Below are 24,045 nucleotides of genomic sequence, written 5' to 3' on the forward strand. Positions count from 1 at the left end.
TAACACAAATTTTTAATTTCAATGAACTCAAAATTTTAAGGCAACTCAGTAACTTTACTTTTGTTAAGTTAAACCAACAATTCCTTTTTACAGTGTAGATATAAACAAGTTTTAAAGATGGAAATCTTTTATATAATATAATATAATATAATATAATATAATATAATATAATATAATATAATATAATATAATATAATATAATATAATATAATATTAATATAATATAATATAATATAATATTTTAATCCAATTCCAAGATGGCATCATCCTCCAGAACGTGATATAAACAAGTTTTAAACAAGTTTTAAACATGGAAATCTTTTATATAATATAATATAATATAATATAATATAATATAATATAATATAATATAATATAATATAATATAATATATATAATATAATATAATATAATATAATATAATATAATATAATATAATATTTTAATCCAATTCCAAGATGGCATCATCCTCCAGAACGTGACATCATTTTGGTGGGAAAACAACAGCAACATACTCAAGCAAGTATCAGGAATGAGTTTTAAGAATTCTGTGATGTTTTGTGGTGTTATTTGTTTTGTCTCAATCTAAAATATTTCATCTTGTTTGAATAAAATGACAGAAATTTGTGTTATTAAAAAATCATACGGTTAAAAAATACATTAAAATTCTCAATCGCTCACCAAGCAATGACTAACTTCAGCTCTTTATTTCAGCTCCATCCTGTTAGTTTCAATTTGACATTACACTCTTGAAAATAAAGATGATGGTTCCATGAAGATCCTTTAACACCATTGATCCTTTCCACTTGCACAAAAGTTTCTTGATAGTGGAAAAAAAAAATGTTCTTTAGGTTATTAAAATGTTATTCAAGAACCGTTCACTCAAAAGTTCTTTGAGGAACCAAAAATGGTTCTTCTATTAAAATGTCAGTGTATGTCATAAATTTTGCTGTTTTATTTCGAACATTGTGAAGTGTTTTCGTGCCCTGCGGAGCCCGCTTTGATTGTGCAAATGGTTGTCTTATTTCTGAGAAGCAGAGAGGTGGACACATTATGATTATGTGTGTGGTGATGGGCCCTCCAGGCCGGCAGAGGGGAAAGATCTCTCTGCTTGGCTAAACAGCAGATTTATGAAGCATCCTTTCAAAGAGCCCAGGTGCAGGTGAACAGAGGCCGTTACAGTGCAGCTCCTCCATTAGACGGCCATTAGAGTCTGTCTCACACCTAATGAAGTGCAGTAGGCTGCTATCATACAGATTCAGCACTTTGTGTTAAACAGCCACAATGAAACGGATAGTACTGATATTGACTTGCTCTAGTTTGTTTAAAGTTGCACTTATTATCTTGGATCTTAAGAGGATAAGCTCTAAGATCTATTGATCTATTATCAATGCATTGTTAGTGCAATTTAGTAATACTAATGTCCCATACACTAAAAATATTTTTTTTTAAATGCTTTTTTTCATGATTCATCACAACTTTTTTCTTTTGTCAAATCAACTTAGTTTCACTAATTGTGTTCAGCAATAATTTTTTTGCAGTTATACAGTAAGCATGAATGTCTCAGAAACAGAAGGTTAAAGGAAAAAGAACAGTGTTTTACTATTAATATTGATACAGTAGGGGCCAAATATTTGTTTTAATGACCATACAAATTTGATTAAACCATCAAAATATAAGGGAAATTTTCCACAGTAGCACATGTACAATACACTTTGTGTGTGGGTATATATATATATATATATATATATATATATATATATATATATATATATATATATATATATATATATATATATATATATATATATATATATATATATATATATATATATATATATATGGAACAGTATATGAGAACATCTCAACCTACTGCCTGCAGTATGTGTGATTTACTGTTCAGGAGAGGGTGCTGGTTTCTACTGCAGGAGATGATACATCCTTTTTTATGTGAATGTGGGAATGGATATTGCAAACCAAAAAACAAACAACAATAGAAAAGTGTTGTATTTTTTATCTGTTTTGCATAAGATTTAGAATTTGGATTTAATTTGCAATATTTTTTAAACAAATTTTACTTCTGTGTGTGATTAATTTAGATTTTAAAAACAAGTGAAATCTTATTTTAAATGATTTATGTCAGGAAATCAAGAGAGATCAGGATTGCTCAAACATTTGATAAGCATTAATAGCATATTGAATTACTGATTTAGATTATTATGGTTGATTTATTATGGAGATTATTGTAATCCAAAAGTGATTGTTACACAACACTTTTTTATTTTATTTTATTTATTTTTTTATTATTATTATTTTAAATTTTAAGTACAAAAGTTTTGGTACCGATCAAATACACTTTTATTTGTGTGTGTGTGTGTGTATGTGTGGGTGTGTGTGTGTGTGTGTGTGTGTGTGTGTGTGTGTGTGTGTGTGTGTGTGTGTGTGTGTGTGTGTGTGTTGTATACATGGACACAAATGTGTATGGCATGGGTATTACAACGTAAACATGGTTTATGAGGACACTCCATTAATTAATCGCCCTCATGTCGTTCCACACCCATAAGACCTTCGTTCATCTTCAGAAAACAAATTAAGATATTTTTGATGAAATCCGAGGCAGCAACGTCATTGCACCTTTTGACATTCAGAAAGGTAGTTAAAAACATGGTTAAAATAGTCAACGTGACTATACAGTGGTTTAACCTTAATGTTATGAAGTGACGAGAATACTTTTTGCATGCAAAAACAAAACAAAAATATTATAATATTTTTCTTTAATCAACAATTTGAACCGTTGTCATACGTAGTGAACTCAATGCAGTCTTCCTTGTTTAAGTCTGAATGCCGGCTCATTATTGGTCGGATCCTGTGTCAGCATCACATGCTATCGTGCCATCGTATGCTGCTCACGTTGGAGTTCGGACGTAACCAAGGAAGCCTGCTCTGAGTTCACTACGTATGACAATGGCTCAAATTATTGATTAATTGTTGATTGTTATAATATTTTTGTTTTGTTTTTGCGCACAAAAAGTATTCTCGTTGCTTCATAACATTAAGGTTGAACCACTGCTGTCACGTTGACTATTTTAACCATGTTTTCAACTACCTTTCTGGACATGAAAAAGTGCAATGACTTTGCTGCCTTTGTGTGGATCAGATACCCTCAGATTTCATCAAAAAAATCTTAATTTGTGTTCCAAAGATGAACAAAGGTCTTAAAGGTTTGGAACGATATGAGGGTGAGTACTTAATAACAGAAATTTCATTTTTAGGTGAACTAACCCTTTAATAATAAGAAGAAATTTTTCTTGAGCACCAAATCAGCACATTAAATTATTTTTATGAAGGATCATGTGGCACTGAAGACTGGAGTAATGATACTGAAAATTAATCTTTCCCATCACAGAAATAAATACAATTTTACAGTATGTTCAAATATATATATATTTTTAAATTGTAATAATATTTCAGAACATCACTGTATTTTATGGAAGAGGATTAGGGCCAAGCAATAATAAAAAATAAAACCATCTCGAGATTAAAGTTGTTAAATTACGAGAAAAAACTTGTTAAATTTCGAGAAAAAAGTCGAGATAAAATGTTGAGAATAAACTCGTTAAATTACAGAAAAATTCGTTAAATTTGAGAACAAACTCGAAATTTCGAAAAAAAGTAAAAAATGTTGAGAATAAAGTCATTAAATTTCGAGAATAAAGTCATTAAATTACGAGAATAAAGTCATTAAATTACGAGAATAAACTCGTTAAATTACGAGAACAAACTTGTTAAATTTCGAGAAAAAAGTCGAGATAAAATGTTGAGAATAAAGTCATTAAATTACGAGAATAAAGTCAGTAAATTACGAGAAAAAAGTCGAGATAAAATGTTGAGAATAAACTCATTAAATTACGAGAATAAACTCATTAAATTACGAGAAAAAAGTCGTTAAATTACGAGAATAAATTCGTTAATTTAATGACTTTATTCTCAACATTTTATCTCGACTTTTTTCTCAAAATTTAACGAAATTTTTCTCATAATTTAACGACTTTTTTCTCGCATTTTAATGAGTTTATTATCAACATTTTATCTCGACTTTTTTCTCGAAATTTAACGAGTTTTTTCTCGAAATTTAACAACTTTAATCTCAAGATGGTTTTATTTTTTTTATTATTGCTTGGCCCTAATCCTCTTCCGTAGTATTTTTATCAAACAAATGAAAAAACATTTTAAAAAATCTTACTGACCTCAATCTTGGACTCACTTTGTTTCTCAACATCTTAAAAACATTTTGATATAGAGTCTTGTGCTTAAATGTATGAAATCAGTTGCAAATAGTGCATATTATTTAAAAAATACACACACACACACACACACACATACACAAATATATATGTTCTGAACTTCTGTTCCTGTTTTTCCTGCCTGATTTCCTAGATAGTTTCCTTATTTGTTAATTAGTCCTGCTCACCTGTTCTGTTTAATCCTTGATGATTTTCCCTGTGTATTTATACGATCACCGTGATTTTGCTAAGTAAGACATGTTCCTGGATCAACATTCCTATCCAAAAATTTTGTCTTAACCCCTAAACCTAACCCTACCCATCTTATCCCTAAAATCAGAGGGAAATGATAGTTGAATAACACTGTCGTGGAAGCACCTAACCCAGGTTGTAAGCCTAAACTTGACATAAATGGTAAACTTGAAATACACTTAAACTTAAAATCTGATTAGTTGATTGGAAAGTTGTTCCAGGATCAACAAAGATGTTGATTCAGGAACATGTTGTACTTGGTGAAATCACGTTCACCGTATTTATACCCTCAGCTCTGTTTGATCAGTTGTCCATTATTGTCGACGTGTACGTTGTTGTGAATTATATTAAAGTCTGTTTTTCCCTTTACTCCTTCGTCATGTCCTTTACTCAGCCACCAACTCATGTCTGAATTACAAACAAACTTTTAATAAAACGTTTTTTCCCTTTTTCAGTCTTGCTTTTTCACTTCATTTCAGTTCCATTATCTTGATGGTCATTGCCCCTGATTGCTGTTTTTGCAAGACCAGGGTGCAGAAACGAGTGTTTCTCTCATTTCACTAGTCTATATCTCTATAGTTTTCGAACTAGGTGGAAAAGTAATTGTCTTTTTTTCTGGTGTTCTACAATTGTGAGCTCCCGGTGGTCCTGTAGATAAACTGAGTGCAATTTTCTGTTTCTCTTTGAAAGTATCTCTGTTTCTTTACTCACTGAGCTGATCCATTACTGCAATATTGTTTTTCCAGTTGAGCTCTTGCCACACTGCAGATGCACAGGCAGCACTACACTCAACACTGAAATCGGCCTATGAGCAACTCAAGAGTTATGAGGACTTTTAGGACGTTCTCTAAATGCAATAAAATATAGCAAGAAATCAATTTTTGGACCACAAATTCAACAACTGCCCTCTTCTGCTGCTTCATGCTCCACCACAAGGAAATTAGGCCTTTCCCGAGACGCTTCTCATCTGGGCTGTAGTTATTTCACGCCTAGGTTACTGTAACTTCCTCCTCGGTCCACCTGCATCTGTCATATTTCTCCTCAAGCACATCCAAACACTGCTACTTGACTTGACCTCCTGAATTCCGTCATGATGCACTACAGGCTTGGGTCTCTACAGTGGCTGCCAAAAACTCTCAATAAAATTCAAGACACACTCATTCTTGGCATACAGTGCTGGACTTCTACTTCCCTCATCAAACCACACTCGCCCTGCCAGGCTGCTACGATCGGCCACTATAAGTTGCCAAGCTCCTCAATTCTCTACATGAAGCATTCCCACTTATCCAGATCCAGAATTTCCATCCTTGTTTATTTGAACCACATAATTGTGTAATAAAATATGTTTTAGTCCAATATTACAATGTGGTTTCATTTCAAGTGTTACTTATAAGAAGATAAATACTTCATTTAATACGTATTTCACATAATATGGCTGTGGTCATTGAAGTACACTAAATGTATACAGTAAATGGCCTAATTTTTCACCTGTACTGTTAGGTGCTTGGTACTGTGCTTAATGCTAAACAGATGTTCTAGACTATAGTGGCGTTTCACAAATAAACAAGTGTTACACTTTAATTGATAGCTAAAAGATGAAGCCTTTGATGATTGAACAGTTATTATAAAAATCTAGTCACTGAGCCAATGTGTAGTTGCATCAGACAGCCAGCAGATGGCAGCAGAAGTTAAGTCGTGACTCTTCAGTCTCCAATGTGACAGTCATCATCATCATTACACAGGAGTCGCGTCTGTCAGTCAGATCAGTGGTTTAATAAGAGGTTCTAAGCGCTAAATTAATATTAACTAGATTAAAGTAAATAAAAAAAAAAAAAAATCAACATGATTCATATTTTTATTATAGCTGCATGTATGTGTATGCATATTGTAACCTGAATATGAGATAAATTTAATAAATAAAGAATTATCATTAAAAGGAGAGATATCTTTTAAACATAATTGTTGTATAAATCGTTTGGCATAATATTTTAATGCTATTTCTTTAGAAAAACAATCAGTGAAGCAATTTGATTTTAAAATATTACTTTGTCTGCCAAAATCAGTCATTTTGGTTTATATGGTACGGACAACATGGTCTATTTTAGTTTGTTTTTAATAAAATAAGGCACTAATTGATTAATCAAACATATCTCAGGACAGAATAACTCAAATACTAATCAAGAAAAGTGCAAAAAAGACCAAAACATGACCAACAGTGGTCTAATTTGTGTCCTGTTTCAACACATGTGCACATCACATGGCTCCATATTTTCTCCAATGAAAAGTGCTTTTTTCACTTGTTTGTATTCATTTAATCACCCACAAAAAATACAAGTCATCTTCACTGGCAAGTAAATAAATTAATAAAACTAAAATAAATTTTCAAAACTTTACATTATATATCATCAAATGTTTAAAAAAAAAACACAAAAAAAAACTGTATGTTGCCTCAAGGCAACATTGTACCATAATGGAATCGCTTAAGGCCATACAGGCATTTTCACATGATTTTGTAATGCACTTATAAGAATAGTAATTCACATACTATATCTGCATATATTATGATCTGCACATTTTCTATAGCACTTCAAAAAGGTATAAAACACAGGCAGTTGATGATGAGGGTGAGCATGAGGGGTCATACTGATGAGGAAGATGAAATCATAGTGACAATCCTTACTTGATATAATAACATAATAATATGATGGTTTGGTAATACTTGTGTTCCACTATGGTACAATGTTGCCTGAGGGCAACAGCTGGATATAAAATGTTACCTTTTATTAAATATGAAACTTTTAATACATTAAAAACTGGAAAAATTGATGTTTTCAATAAATATATTTATTTTTTCTACATGAAAATGCCAAATGCTTCAATTTTTCCATTGTGGTACAATGTTGCCTCGAGGCAACAAACATATAAAAAAGAAATTAATTAAAAAATTATGAAAATGTTTATTGATATTGTTAAAGTGTCCAATTTTAAGCAGGAAAAACAACACAAATAATTGTTTCCTCATTGATATCATATTGTGTAGGGAGCCATTTTATAGTAATGGACATATCACTGAGAGGACCCATGTAGACCCTCAGTTTTGAGCCTAGGTCAGTGTTTTTTGTGCATTTTTTTCAGGGAAGGGCCATGGAGGAGCCATTAAGGAAAATATTGGTTGTTTTACTTGATTTCTTCTGTTCATCACCCTTATTTCTCATTAACCCATGTATCTCGATGCCATTTGGGCTTGTTGGGCCAATAGGGCTCATATTTGAGATGAATGATTAAAGGGTTAGTTCACCCAAAAATGAAAATTCTGTTATTAATTACTCACCCTCATGTTGTTCCAAACCTGTAAGACCTTCGTTCATCTTCAGAACACAAATTAAGGTATTTTGATTAAATCCGAGAGGTATCTGATTCGTCCATAGACAGCAATATAATCACCACTTTCAAGGTCCAGAAAGGTACTTAAAGACATCGTTAACACAGTCGACGTGACTGCAGTGGTTCAACCTTAATTGTATGAAGTGACGAAAATACTTTTTGTGTGCAAAAACAAAAATAACAATTCATCAATCTCTTCTCTTCCCTGTCATTATTCTAGTTGACACAGTAAGCACAGTAAAGATTTTCATGTTTACATCCGAATGCCGGCTCAGTATTGGCCAAAGCTGTTCACGTGAGCAGCATGACGCATGCTTGTAATGCTGATGCAGGAGCCAGCCAATAAAGAGTCTGCATTCTGACGTAGAACCTGGAAGCGCTGGACGTAAACAACGTATGAGAATGACACAGAAGAAAAGAGATTGTTAAATAAAGTTGTTATTTTTGTTTTGTTTTTGCACACAAAAAGTATTGTCGTCGCTTCATAAAATTAAGGTTGAACCACTGCAGTCACGTCGACTGTTTTAGCAATTTCTTTAGTACCTTTCTGGACCTTAAAAGTGGTGATTATGTTGCTGTCTATGGACGAGTCAAATACCTCTCGGATTTCATCAAAAATATCTTAATTTGTGTTCCGAAGATGAGCGAAGGTCTTAGTGAGTAATTAATGACAGAATTTTCATTTTTGGTGAACTAACCCTTTAAGATCTGATATATAATATAAATGTATGTAAATGTGTAATAATGAAAAGACGTGTTAGTGTGCACACAAAGTTCAAACTCTTTTAGTCAATGACTGGCACCATTTAAAAAATCTCATGATTTTATTATTGTATCTTGCTCTGACAGCGGCAGTGATGTCTAGCACTCGTTGAAGTATATGCGCGAGACATCACTGCCGCTGTCAGAGCGCGATCAGACCTCACTAAGCGAATGCTGAACGCGGTTGGACATAGTGGTGTATTAGTGTTAAAAAATGATATAAATACTGTTCGGTTTATCGCACAAACCGATCGTTTCGTGTCTTGGGACATCAATGTGTCGTCACGATCCGCAGGGTTTAATTTGGACTTGTCTATGCAAGTTTTATTTACTCTTATAGTAGAAGTTCCCATCCACTAGCATTATTTGACTGACAGACTGCAACGGTTGGAGTTAAAAATCATCATTTGTGTTCTACTGAAGAAACAAAATCACCTACATCTTGGATGCGCTGGGGGTAAGCAGATAAACATCAAATTTTTGGGTGAACTATCGCTTTAAGGAATATTAGAGCATGAACTTATAATGTAAATATTTATATTTACTGATAATTAATAATTGAAATGAATGAAGTTGTCAGACACTTGTGTTGAAAGATTTAGAATTTTGGCACTGGCATTTTTTCCCATTACAAACGATGTTATTGTATAGTTTAGCATAGTGCATTGTGCAAACCCCCATTCTGGACCCCACTATATCTATATTTGAAGTCATTTTTGCAGAAATAGATTCCCATGCTCTCAACCCAGGATGTATTTGTATAATGCAGATACTGCACGAAGACAAATTGTTTTTAATGACAAAAGCGTGAATGGGAGACTTGAATTATGAAGGGGAACCTCTTAATCATCGCATGAGCTCTGTATTACTCAGGCCGATGCGTTCAAAAAATGAAAACACATCAGATAAGGCATTATGGATTGATACAAATAGTCGCGCGCGCTGAATTAATGTGTTACTATATTTAGAACGCCAGTGTTTCCAGGGGAAACCTAATGACGCAATGACGTCAATGCAGGTCAATAGCTGACTGGAGGAATTGAGCGCTTCCGTTAGATTTTGCAGTATCTTCTGAAACATAGAGGGATTATTCATACATTATACACGTCGACATCATAAAGCTTAAACGCATAATGCACAGCATCGTCACTACGGCTGTAGTAATGCACGCGCACAAGGAGTGTGAGTGTGTGTGTGTTTTTTCCCTTCTACTGGACTGTAATGTGGAGTAATGGTGTCTATAGGAGGAAGATCAGGCAGCTTTTTCTTTTTCTCCACCTGAAAGCTCACACACTGCTCATGCAATGACTGATGGGACTCACTGGGTGAGATTTACTCTGTTCTGATGGAAAGCCATCACTGAAGAACATCTTGTGTGTGTGTGTTTTTTATTTTTATTTATTTTTATATTTTTTTAGAACAACCAGAAAGCGTCTACGATCGGGAAAAAAAAGGTATTTAAATTTTTCATAAATCATAATTAGGGTTGATTCTCTAAGGTTAGAGCAATTTTTCTTCTTTCATAGTAGTGTAATAACATATTCATATTCATAATGTACGATTACTCAATGTAATGCATAACAGAATACGAGTTAGTTGCTCAAACTGGACTATGAGTGCACGTGATGCGAATGATGAGAACACAGGCAGGTATACAAACATGTATAGTGATATATAAGAATATGATGTCTGTAACAAGTTTCTTTTATAGATTGCATTAAGCATGCATGCATGCATGATTTAAAAAAAAAAAAGTACATTTAAGTCATTTACAGCTTAGTAATATTTTACTCGTACTATGATGAAGTATAATAATCATCTGACCCTGGTGGAGCAGCCAACAGATGCTTGTGCACGCACGAGACATTTTGTTTAGAAAATTGTGCACTATTGTGAACAGATCGTGTGCATGGCTTTACATACGTGTTGGAGGCGTGTAATACTATTTGTTGCTGTCATTCAAATGCGGGTGCTGGAAAACAGGGGTTTTGCATTATTTTTTCTCGTTCGTTCTCATATGTAGGGCGTTACCGACGGGTTCAGCACCACGGACAGTTCCCTGACACTCCGGGCACACGCGCACATACAGACACTCCATCAGTCACACACGCTGAGACAGGGTGAGTAATTCTCATCATATAACATGACATTGTTCATTTAAATAATAATGAAAAGATACTGGTTTGATTTGCCTGTTCATATGCATACTATACTAGACTAAAGGCAAAGTCAAACAGTGAAGCACTGCTTCCCAATAATAGCTACAAAATATAAACAGACTTGAGATGTATATTTATGTGTATATCTTGGAGGAATAATGTAATACATGCAAAGGCTCCTATTTTTTATTCATACACCTCAGTACACTCTTAAACTAAAAGAAGTGTTTTGATATTTTTGCAATGCTGTTCAATGTCAAAATCAATGTCTTGATGATCATCACTTTTTGTAGTCAGAAAAGAGAATGCTGACATTTTTCCATTTACAGTGTAATAAAGTGTAACCAATTTAATTGAAAACCTGCTTAACTGGAGCCATAGGTTTAAAAGCATGTTTTTGGCTATTGATTGTTGATTTGAATGGACTTACTAGAACAAAATCTAATTGAAAGTCTTAAAGGATTAGTTCACTTAGCCTACCCCAAGATTTACTCACCATCAAGCCATCCTAGGTGACTTTCTGCTTTCTGATGAACACAATTGGAGTTATATTAATAAATATCCTGATGCATCCAGGCTTTATAATGGCAGTGAACGAGTATGAAGCCAAGAAAGTTCATCCATCCATCCATCATAAACGTACTCCACACGGCTCCGCAGGGTTAATAAAGTCATTTGTGTAAGAAAAATATCCATTTTTAACAAGTTATAAAGTAAAATACTTAGCTTCCGCCAGACCGCCTTCCGTATTCAACTTACGAAAATGTAAAAAACGTTTTTTTCGTAAGTTGAATACGGAAGGCGTTCATCAAAAGAAGAAAGTCATATGGCTTGAGGGTGAGTAAATCTTGGGGTAATTTTCATTGTTAAAGTGAACTAATCCTTTAAAGCTCATAAAATTGAATTAATATTAAATTATTGTGATGAGTTAAATTATGGATTAAAACAAATAACGATGAAAAGTGTGCCTATTATAATGTAACATGTATGTTATATAGCTAATGCATTCATGTATTCATATATTAAAGTAATCCCATTACGTGAATATGCACAAATACACTTTACTGCGCTATCAAAGTGACAAAATGATTTTCGAAACATCAAATCGTAGCCTCTCCTACTACGTAACTATTAAGGCCTGTTCTAGTAGTATTTTTCAGCAGAACTAGAATCACACACCTCTGTTAGTGTACACCACTCCTGTAAAATCAACCTGTTTTACTTTCATTTTTATTATTAGGCATTTAAAAAAAATCTAATTTTTAAAGAAAAGATATAATTCAAATATCTTTGGATGCTCTACAAGTCAACAAGTGCCCATCTTTCACATACACTACAGAATCTACATCACCATTTACTGTGACCTATGAAATAAATGATGTAAATGAACCTTCTCTTTTTCCTCTCTCTCTATGTCTCTATTTTTGATCACGGCTGTTCATACAGTATGGCTAGTAAAGCCAGATCTGTCTCAGTGTTTACGAGTGTTAAATTAGTACCTCTGAGCTTCTGTTAGTTATTCCTAAGGGTCATTACTATTTGAAGACTCAGTTTTGAATTTGGAAGCTTTCCGAATAGAAATTTTAATGCTGGAAAACGGAGATAGTGTGTTTGCAAAATATCTGTGTTGGCTATAAAACAGCTGAAAAGAAATGAATGTATGTACTGTAAATGTATATAAACATTGCATTCCATCATACTGTATTCTAATGTAGCGTTGCAATTTCTCATTATTTTTTGAGTAACACTGTTAATAAATGGTGAAAGGAATAGAGACAGCAAGAACTATATTAAAAAAAGCTGCTAATTTTGGGCTCAGCTATGGTTTGGTCCATTTATTGGTGATTACAGAAAGAACCAACAAAGACAGACACAGAAAAGTCATAAGCTTAACATAAATTAGACGTGCATGATTTACATATGCTAGTAACGTAAAGGATAACTGTAGAAAATGTAAATTGAAAATTGCATGTAATGGAGGGGTGAACAATTTGCTTTGGTGTGATCGGCCTAAACAGGTCATGCTGTTATTCCTTTAGTCATCAGGTACAAATTTTTCTGATTCATTACAGTAAATATTTTGTGAATCATTAGGAAAAGCCCATCATTCACACAGTGTGTTCTGTGGTAAATAACTACTGTTTGTATTTTAATCTTGTCAGAAACAGGTTTAGAATCACAACTGCCTGTTGTTTTTAATTTACTTACAATAGAGATTACATTTTTGCACCTCCTTCATAAATACACTGTAAAAAATATATTTTCATGGATTTGTTATCACAGTTTTTCTTTTGTCAAATCATCTTAAATAATTAATGTGGTTCAGATAACATACTATTTTGAGTTTCTGTTGATTAAACCAATCGCCTTCATTGTATTAACTCAAATTTTTAATTTCAGTGAACTCAAAATTTGAAGGCAACTAGGTAACTAGGTAAACTTTTTTAAGAACCAGCAAGAATTTTGTTTTTTGTTGTTGTTGTTGTTGTTGTTTTTTGGGTCCCACTTTATATTAAGTGGCCTTAACTACTATGTACTTACATTTAAATTAATCATTTGATACAATGCACTTATTGTGTACATGTTTTTACATTGTACTTATATTTTAAAAACACCTGCATGTAATTAAATCTGTAATTAATTTCTGTAATCACATTTATAATTACACTGTTGACCCATCCCTTACACCTTACCCCTACCTTTAAACTTATCCATACCACCAAAGCTTTCCCTAACCTTACCCGTATCCCACCTCAATAGCAGCAAAAGTGTTTTGCAATTCAATGAACCCAATAAGTACATTGTACTTTTTTTGATGTAAGTACATAGTAGTTAAGGCCACCAAACCACTTTTCATAAGCATCCATCTAATTATGATTTTCTCTCTATTACACACCAACACTGCATATTCCTCCATTGACATAGACCTGCTTGGTGGAATTATTGCACACATTGTCCCACTTAATATTAAGTATCTTCACTTATTGTGTACATAAATGTTTTTACATTGTACTTATATTTTAAAAAATACCTGCATGTAATTACATCTATAATTACACTGTTGGCCCTTTCCCTACCTCTTAACACACCATTAAACCTACCCACTACACCGCCAAACCTGTTCCTAACCTAACCCGTATCCCACCTCAATATCAGCACAAGTGTTTAAGTGTTTTGAAACACAATAAGTAAATGTACACACATAATTTCAACTCTTTAACTTGTCATTAAATTCATATGTGCTTTGACTCGGATGCTGCATTCACCACACGTTTACTAACACACAGCACTAGTTTATTTCACTACACTACGTTATCTAACAACCATAGTTTGACACAGGCTGTATACTAATTCCACGTTTGTCAAAATATGAAGTCAAAAGGTAATACGTGTCAATGTAAAAAGAATCATGTAAATATTTATCTGACTTTGCATCATAACAATTTATTAATCTAGCAGTGATCTGTTTTGCAAGAATGACATTGTGTAAAGAGATTTGAGATTCATGCGTTTTGACTAGGTGCTCAGGGCTGGTTTTTATTCTAGGAGTCTGATTGTAAAGTATTTTTTAAAGATATATTATAATGTATACCCAGACAGCAACATAGTGTGGCCCAGATCCGGCCCACATCTGATAAATGTGGATTACACATGGACCAGATGTGGGCCGGATCTGGGCCGACTCTTTGTTGCTGTCTGGGTAGAGAGAGAAAACACTGTACTAACTAGGTTTGTGCTTAATGTGTTTCAGATTACCTGAAGATTTACAGCACACATTTGTTGCCTGCTTCTTTCCCTCTCTTCCTCTCTGTCTCTCTCACCTGTCCTTCACGGGTCTTTTTGCGGTCTGGGCTTGCTGTTCCATAAGTCACTAGTCAGGAAGCCCTTACCCCAAAAAGTATCTGTGGGGGGTCCTGACAGCTGAGGATGGGATTTCGAGCCTACTTTCTCACAGGACTGAGGGTTTGCTCTTTCTGACACTTGTTTTTGTCTCTACTCTGGACATTTAAATGCGTAATATAAACATAATGTAATAAACCATAATGTTATGGCATCTATAGGAGGATAAAGGACAAAGATAATTTCTTAAGATGATTCCCTAACTCCAAAAATAGCCTGATTGTTACTAACAGCTGAATACTGCTCATTTAAAACAGTTTAAGTTTGTTTGTCATATGAAACACTTGTATGTATACTTATGTGAATGTACATCTCAAACATCAAAACTAACTGTTGAGCAAGCCTCTGTATGTCATGACAAAATCAGCCACATGGTGGTGCTGTTGTCTCTGATCTGTAGTAATCAAAACCTTATCCCTGTCTTATTTTGAATAATAGACTACATTGTGTCATGCAGCTTTTTGAAACACAGTACTATAGTGCTTCTGTGTATATGTCTGTGTAAGTGAATTAAATAAAAAAAATCTGTTTCATTTAGTAGAAAGCCTATGCTTCAAACTCATTGATAAAAGCGGTAAAGGAGTTATGGAAAGTAAACTAGTCAGAACTGTATAATTTATATGTTGTTGTTGTTTTTTTTTCTCTTATGATCAACATTTCACAACAGTTATAAAGAATTTCCTGTAAACCGGTTTAAGCTAACAACATGACGAAGAATTGGCTCTTACTCAACCATGTGTTTAACATTACTAGTAAAATACAATGTTAGTATGGTATCATTTTAACCTTGTTTACCTAATAATTGAAAAACCATTTGGATTAGACAAAACCAGAAGCAGCTACACAGGTAGTTATAAGCTTAAGCAGACAATTCTTTATCTAAACTGTTGTGAAATGTTGATCGTAAGAGAAAAAAAAAATACATATAAAAACTAGACAGTTCTGACCAGTTTAATTCCATAACCGATGTGATTTTAGTCTAATTATTTAATCACTAAAAAAATAGCATGATGCCAAATTTGGTAAAAATGTGTGACATTGTTAAAGAAATAGTATAAACACTCTGAGTGATGTTGGTGATTATGAAATGCTCACATGGCTCATCTGGAATAATGATTGTGGTTACTGGAACCCCCAGTCTTGCACGTCTTTATAACACTGACTAAGACTTCATTTATTGTCCACTGTCATTCAGTGGTCTAGACAAGCAGCATGTAAAAGCTGATGTATTCCTAAGGGGTCAGGGTTTGGTTAGGTAGCATGATGACCTCTGACAATAAATGCCATAACTACACAAAACTAACTACACAAAAAGCACTGTATAAAAGTAGTTATATGGGTCATTGACAAATAAGGTTTTTAAAACTAAAAAAAAAAAAAACATAATGGAGATATAAATAATTTTGAAGTTTTATTAAGTGTTAACAATGAGATTATGTGGTTTTTATAATCAATTAACAGTGCTTTTGTCATTTTTTACAAGATGGACAAAATTTGTCACCAAAAAAGTCATTCGGTATAACCAAAATTTCGGTTTTAGCGAATGACACTTTTGGTTATGCCAAATGACGGTATTTTCAAACAATGCTAATAGGCTGATAGATAGTTAGCTTGCTAGCTAGCAAACAAAAGGACAATTAAACATTTTATATTTAGTGCAAGTTTTTTAAATATTAAAACATTTTCCATGTTTTATAGCGGTTGTACCGAATGACCTGATGTGAAAACATTAATTTTTCAAATAGTTAAAAGAGAGTTAGTTACTTTGCTTCACGACCATGTGGTCCTTTGCAGGTGTCTGAATGATGTCACATCCTGTCACATGATACTGATCGCATGACTTAATCCAAAATGGTCCCATATTGGTTACTCCGAATGACATCAATGAAATTCATTTTTATGGACATTCTTTCTCATAACAAAGCAACGACTTCTACACATAATTTTAATACTATTTTGCACTATGTTGATATATGATGTTATAAAATCATGCCAGAATAAAAAAAAATATACATTTATTACATTTTAAGATATTTAATCACAAATGAAATGGCTGTATTGGCCTTTGGACCTGAATCTTTTGGATTCAATAAAAGAGATTTAGTTGTACTACCTTACAAACTTTGGATGTCATATCTTTGTTTTTTTTATTATTATTAAGGCCTTTGGACAAAAAAATGACCCGTCACGTCATTGACCATATATATATATATATATATATATATATATATATATATATATATATATTCCTAGTCTAGCTTTCTAATAAATCAGACATTGTACATTACGAATATTGTTAGCTCTGTGTCATATTGCTCCTAACCTAACCAAAGTTTCTTTGGATGATCTCCTAAATTCATACATTTATATTGTTTCATATCAGTTTTTCAGTCTTTTTTTTTTTACTTGTTTATTAGTAGAATATCTAAAAATCCTACATAAGTTTACTTGAGAAGCAACTTTACATAAGTCTGCCAGTGCAGTAAGACAAAGTACAAATGTGTTAATTCTCTTAATCTGTAACATCTGTAAGTGTTTATATATTTTAGAACTGACCGGGATGGTTTCCGCAGGAAATTGCATACTTCACTTGCTCGTGTGTGTCTCATCATATCCGTAAATGGAGAAAAGTTAATCCGGCTACTGTATGGTGTGGGAGGGGCATATGTTAGTTGTCACAATGAGCGAGAAAGGTTGACATCCGGGGGTTTGGGAAAGCACCTGTTTTTTTGTTTGTTTGTTTGTTTTTTGTTTTTTTAAAGGTTCCCTACAACCAGTTTTTACAAGATATAATATAAGTCTAAGGTGTCCCCTGAATGTGTCTGTGAAGTTTCACCTCAAAATACCCCATAGATTTTTTTTAATTAATTTTTTTAACTGCCTATTTTGAAGCATCATTAAATATGCTCCGATTAAGCGTGTGTGGCCCCTTTAAATCCTTGCGCTCTCTGCCCCATGAGCTCTCGACTATAATACAGTGTATTTACAAAGTTCACACAGCTAATATAACCCTCAAATGGATCTTTACCAAATGTTCGTCATGCATACTGCAGTATTTATTTGGATGTTTACATTTGATTCTGAATGAGTTTGAGGCTGTGCTCCGTGGCTAACGGCTAATGCTACACTGTTAGAGAGATTTATAAAGAATGAAGTTGTGTTTATGCAATTATACAGACTGCAAGTGTTTAAAAGTGAAAATAGCGACGGCTCTCTTGTCTCGTGAATACAGTAAGAAACGATGGTAACTTTAACCACATTTAACAGTACATTAGCAACAAGCTAACGATAACATTTAGAAAGACAATTCACAAATATCACTAAAAATATCATGTTATCATGGATCATGTCAGTTATTATCGCTCCATCTGCCATTTTTCGCTATTGTCTTGCTTGCTTACCTAGTCTGATGATTCAGCTGTGCACATCCAGACGTTAATACTGGCTGCCCTTGTCTAATGCCTTGAACATGGGCTGGCATATGCAAATATTGGGGTCATACATATTAATGATCCCGACTGTTACGTAACAGTCAGTGTTATGTTGAGATTCGCCTGTTCTTCAGAGGTCTTTTAAACAAATGAGATTTATATAAGAAGGAGGAAACAATGGAGTTTGAGATTTCCATGTACTGAACTCTTGTTATTCAACTATGCCAAGGTAAATTAAATTTTTCATTCGATGGCACCTTTAAACAGACAGAACAGAGGAGAATTTGTTGGCAAATTTGAATGCGACAGAGCTAGCAATAAAATGAGAATCAACATTAACTTGGCTTTCCGGAGATAGCGCGAACTGAGGGATTTGAAATGTAAAAGTGTTTTTATTACTCAACAGGTGAATATGGTATTTTATTGATCAGATAAATTGTCATATGAAGCTATTTAAAGTTCATTGTAAAGCATTATCTATTGTGAAGGGTCATTTCATTATGGTTGTTGTAGCGCTGTGCTGGAATTTCTTTTCAAGGAAGTATCGTGTCTATTAATGTATATAGATATGGTGAATGTGATTTCACCAAGTACGACATGTTTCTGGATCAACATCTTTGTTGATCCTGGAATAACATTCCAATCAACCAATCAGATTTGAGGGACAAGTTTAACGTTTATGTCAGTTTAGGCTTGCAACCAGGGTTAGGTGCTTCTACATCAATGTTATTCAATATATCTTTCCAGTATCTTTCACCTCTGATTTTAGGGATAAGTTATGGGTAGGATTAGGTTTAGGGGTAGGAATAGGGTTAAGACAAAATTTTCTGACAGGAATGTTGTTCCAGGATCAACAAAATATGTTGATCCAGGAACATGTCTTACTTGGCAAAATCACGGTGACCATATAGGTACAGTAACGTCTTCAGTTAGTCCTTTCCATCTAAACTGGTTATATCTCTTAAGCCTAGTAGTGAATGTTTTAACCATGACCATATTCATCCACACAGTCACGCAGAGCCGAAGCACAACCAAAACAATGTTCTTCCACAAAACGCATGCAGTTTTGTTTAAAAGTTACATAGTGTACCTTTTTGAATTAACTAAAAAACAAGACTTATCGTTCACCCAAAAATGAAATTTCTGTCATTAAGTACTCACCCTCATGTCGTCCCAAACCCATAAGACCTTTGTTCATCTTCGGAACACAAATTAAGATATTTTTGATGAAATCTGAGTTTCTGAATCACATATAGGCAGCAACATCATTTTCGGTCCAGAAAGTATTAAAGGCCCTCACCCTTTTCGGTCCAGAAAGGTAGTAAAGACATTGTTAAAATAGTCAATGTGACTACATTGGTTATGTTATGAAGCAACAAGAATACTTTTTGTGCGCAAAAACAACAAAAATAACAACTTTATTCATTTTTTTTTTTTTTTTCTGTCAGTCTCCTATGCCGTTGACGTAGCGAACAGTGCAGCGCATCCGTGTTTAGGTCCGAATGCCGGCTCAGTATTGGCTGATGCTGTACACGTGAGCAACACGATGCATGCGCGTGACACTGACGCAGGAGCCGGCCAATAATGAGCCGGCCTGCACTGAGTTCACTACGTCGAGAAAAATTTGTTGAATAAAGTCATTATTTTTGTTTTGTTTTTGCACACAAAAAGTATTCTCGTCACTTCATAACATTAAGGTTGAACCACTGTAGTCACGTGGACTATTTTAAGTATGTTTTTACTACCTTTCTGGACCTCAAAAGGTGCAATGACCTATGTGTGGTTTAGAAACCCTCGGATTTCATCAAAAATATCTTCCGAAGATGAAGGTCTTATGGGTTTGGAACAACATTAGGGTGAGTACTTAATGACAGAAATTTCATTTTTGGGTGAACTAACCTTTTAAGAATAAACCTCTTTCATGTACCAAAGTACACGTCTGTTTTGTGTTTTGGTTCACTTTTATGTTTCGTGTCTTTTATTGTGTAATTCTCACAGTCAATAACTCAACAAACCGTCCATACCGGCGTGATGAATACGATCTTCAACTAGATGGAACTGGAATAAATACTTTGACTGTTGCGATCCCAATCAGACTTATAAAAGCTGCCTGAATCATAATCGTGCACTGTTCGCTGTTGGCCAGAGGAGAACTGGCCCCCTGACTGAGCCTGGTTTCTCCCAAGGTTTTTTTCTCCATTTTAAAACCTGTTTGCCATCTGATGTCACCTGTTGGAGTTTGGGTTCCTTGCCGCCTTTGCCTTTGGCTTGCTTAGTTGGGGACACTTGACATTTGATATTCAACAATGTTTTGATCTGCCTGCACTGACACCATTGTATGTGAACCGAACTGAGCAGGATGATGACATCACTGTTTACTCCAGTACTGATATAGATAAATTAACTAAATTAATAACTATTGATTCTTACAACAGAATGAATCAATACTGAATTTACTTAAACTGGACAATGACACCATTTTCTTTAAGAGCTGCTGTGCAGCCAAAAGTATATACAGTTGCAAGAAAACGTATGTGAACCACTTGCAGAATCTGTGAAAATGTTAATAATTTTAACAAAATAAGGGAGATCATACAAAATGCATGTTATTTTTTATTTAGTACTGTCCTGAGTAAGATATTTTACATAAAAAATGTTTACATTTAATCCACAAGACAAAAAAAATAGCTGAATTTATTAAAATAACCCCATTCATAAGTATGTGAACCATTGATTCTTAATGTGTGGTTACCTGGATGATCTACGACCCGGTAACCACTCATTTTTTGTTTTGTGATGGTTCTTCATGAGTCTCTTGTTTGTTCTGAATAGTTAAACTGAGCTCTTTTCTTCAGAAAAATCCTCCAGGTCCTGCAGATTCTTCAGTTTTCCACCATCTTTTGCATATTTGAACCCTTTCCAGCAGTGACACTGAGGACAATTGGGGGACTCAAACACAACTATTAAAAAAAGGTTCACAGATGCTCCAGAAAAAAAACATGATGCATTAATAGATGGGGGGTGAAAACATTTGGAATTTGAAGATCAAGGTAAATTGTATTTAATTTGTCTTCCGGGAAACATGCAAGTATCTTCTGTTGCTTCTGAAGGGCAGTACTAAATGGAAAAAAAAAAAAAAAAAAGATATTCAAGCGAAATAAAAAAAAAATTTGACCTCTTCATCCTGTTCAAAAGTTTCCACCCCCCGACTCTTAATGCATCGTGTTTCCTTCTGAAGCATCAGTGAAAGTTTGAACCTTTTTTAATAGTTGTGTTTGAGTCCCTCAATTGTCCTCAGTGTGAAAAGATGGATCTCAAAATCATTCAGTCACTGCTGGAAAGAATTAAAATATGCAAAAGATGGTGGAAAACTGAAGAATCTGCAGGACCTGGAGATTTTTTCTGAAGAACAGAGCTCAGTTTAACTGCTCAGAATAAACAAGGGACTCATGAACAACCATCACAAAACAAAAAAAAAAAACAGTCCTAGATCATCCAGGTAAACACACACAGAATTAAGAATCAATGGTTCACATACTTATGAACTGGGTCATTTTAATAAATTCAGCTATTTTTTTGTCTTATGGATTATATATAAACATCTTTTATGTAAAATATCTTACTCAGGACAGTACTAAATAAATCACGCATTTTGTATGATCTCTCTTATTTTGTTAAAATTTTGCACATTTTCACAGATTCTGCAAGTGGTTCACATACTTTTTCTTGCAACTGTACCAGTTATCACTGTAAAGCTGCTTTGATACAATCTGCATTATAAAAAGCGCTATATAAATAAAGGTGACTTGACTTGACAGTCATATTTCCTGTTTGTCATGTCCCCTGTTTATGTATCACATTCTGATTGGTTCATTGTTTGATTGTTCACAGGTGTTCCTTGTTGTCATTAGTCTTTAGGGCTTATCACACTTCGCTTAACCCTGGGTTATTGTCGTTCTAAACAGCTTTTTTAACCCCGGGTAAAGAAATGGTTCACACTTGTAATTAGGAGCGGGGTTAGCACCGGTTTTTACCCGGGGTTATGAAACCCTAGTTCGGAGCAGGGTTAGCACTGCTTTTGCGGTGTTAACCCCGCATTGCAGTGCTAAACTTGTACAGTGTGAAACGATGCAGTGTTAGAGCTATGTAAACAGGTCGCGTGTTGCCTTTATCCAATCAATGACACTGACACTGACACTGCAAATATGTCAATAAGAACGTTAACCCAGGGTTTAGGAATGTACAATGTACACTGTAAAAAATGACTGTGATTTTAACAGTAAAAGACTGTAAAAATGCTGCGGTGAAAAACTGTCAATTGGTTTACAGAAAGTGTCCGTACTATATACGGTGAATAACTGTAATAGATCTAACGGTACATTTAATGTAATTTTACGGTAAAATACCGTTAAATTCACAGTTTTTGGAAGTGAAAAATAACAATTCATTGTAAAATTTACAGTGAAAAACTGTAAATTGACATTTCCACAATTCCCTGCGTGACACTTCACATTTGATATATTTTCATATATTATACATATATTTTCATCTCATTTTTTTTCTAATCAGTTATGTACATTAGGGTTTTATGTTACATCTAATGTTGTTAAATTAATGTTTATTGCATTTTTAAAAATTTCATGCATGTTACCATGATGGTGTTTAGTGTGTGTGTGAATGACACTGTGTGCACCTTCTATATATTAGTATTGTCCTCCTCAGCTTGTGGTAAAGCTGCTTGTGATGAACTTTGATTCATCATGTGACTCTCATCACCACTGTGTTTGGTGACTGTCAGTGTATTATAAAGGTACAAAACAGATATTAGTACTTCATTAGGTTGGTAAATTAACATTATATCAGTTAATGAAATACGTTATTTTACCGTAAATTTAACAGATTTTTTTTTACGTTGCTACTGTATTTTTTACGGTAAAGTTCTGGCAACCACAGCTGCCGTTTTTTTACCATAAATTTTACTGGGATTTTTTTTACAGTGTACATTGTACAAATGTCAGCTTATGAATAACCAGGATTAATTGTTAACCCCGGGTAAATCATGAGCAGTGTGAAACGTGAAGCATGATAACCCAGGATTCCGTTTACCCAGGGTTTAGAATGACCCAGGGTTAACTATTTCAAGTATGAAAAGCCCTTTTGTGTATTTAAGCCCTCATGTTACTTTGTCATGTATTGAAGTTTGTATGCTGTTATGGTTTCTATTTAAGTTTCTAGTTCATGTTTTAAGTTTTGGATTAACTCATGGTTTATGTTTCACTTTTTATTTTTTCAGAATCGTTGCACAAAGATTATTCATGATTTAGAACAGTCACTCTGGATAGAAACGTCTTTGAAATGACTGCTGCTTACTGTAAAAGCAAGGATCAGCCAATGATTCTTCATCATGGGTCACTTTGTGGATTATTGTTTGTTTTACAAAGCAATTACTTTGCAATACTATGACTTATGTCCACGGGAGCGTGAAAAGGTGACTAAAACACATAATTTCCTGCCCTGTGTGACGTAAAAAAGACAGAGTAGAGCTCGGCAATGATGCAGAGCACAGAAATCATTGCCCATTCCCTGGCCTATGTAATAGGTCTCATGGCTCAACTTTGTTTTTCCTTTGTCACACTTTCTGCACTCTCTCTTTCTTGTAATCCGACTTTATGGTTATCTCTTGAGCAGTTCTGAGAAATGCTTGACCAATCCAAAAAATATCTTCTCCAGAATCAACACTAGACATGAACTCGAAGCCAAATTGTCTCTGGAATTTTTAGCTGGTGCCTGGACACACTGAATTGATTAGAACAGGACAATCGTCAATAAAATATTATACACACTGACCTGATTGGAACAGGACAATCTAATTAA

At 34.0% G+C, this 24,045-nt stretch overlaps 1 long non-coding RNA gene across 1 annotated transcript; it reads left to right on the plus strand.

Moving 5' to 3' along the window:
* The first annotated feature begins 10,668 nt into the window (after nt 1-10,668).
* On the plus strand, nt 10,669-15,273 carry LOC125254535. The gene is made up of 2 exons (XR_007181687.1): nt 10,669-10,801; nt 14,592-15,273. It is a non-coding gene; the product is annotated as an uncharacterized LOC125254535 (long non-coding RNA).
* The last annotated feature ends 8,772 nt before the right edge of the window (nt 15,274-24,045 follow it).

This window comes from Megalobrama amblycephala, linkage group LG19 (genome assembly GCF_018812025.1).
Source record: "Megalobrama amblycephala isolate DHTTF-2021 linkage group LG19, ASM1881202v1, whole genome shotgun sequence".
NCBI classification, from domain to species: Eukaryota; Metazoa; Chordata; class Actinopteri; order Cypriniformes; family Xenocyprididae; genus Megalobrama; species Megalobrama amblycephala.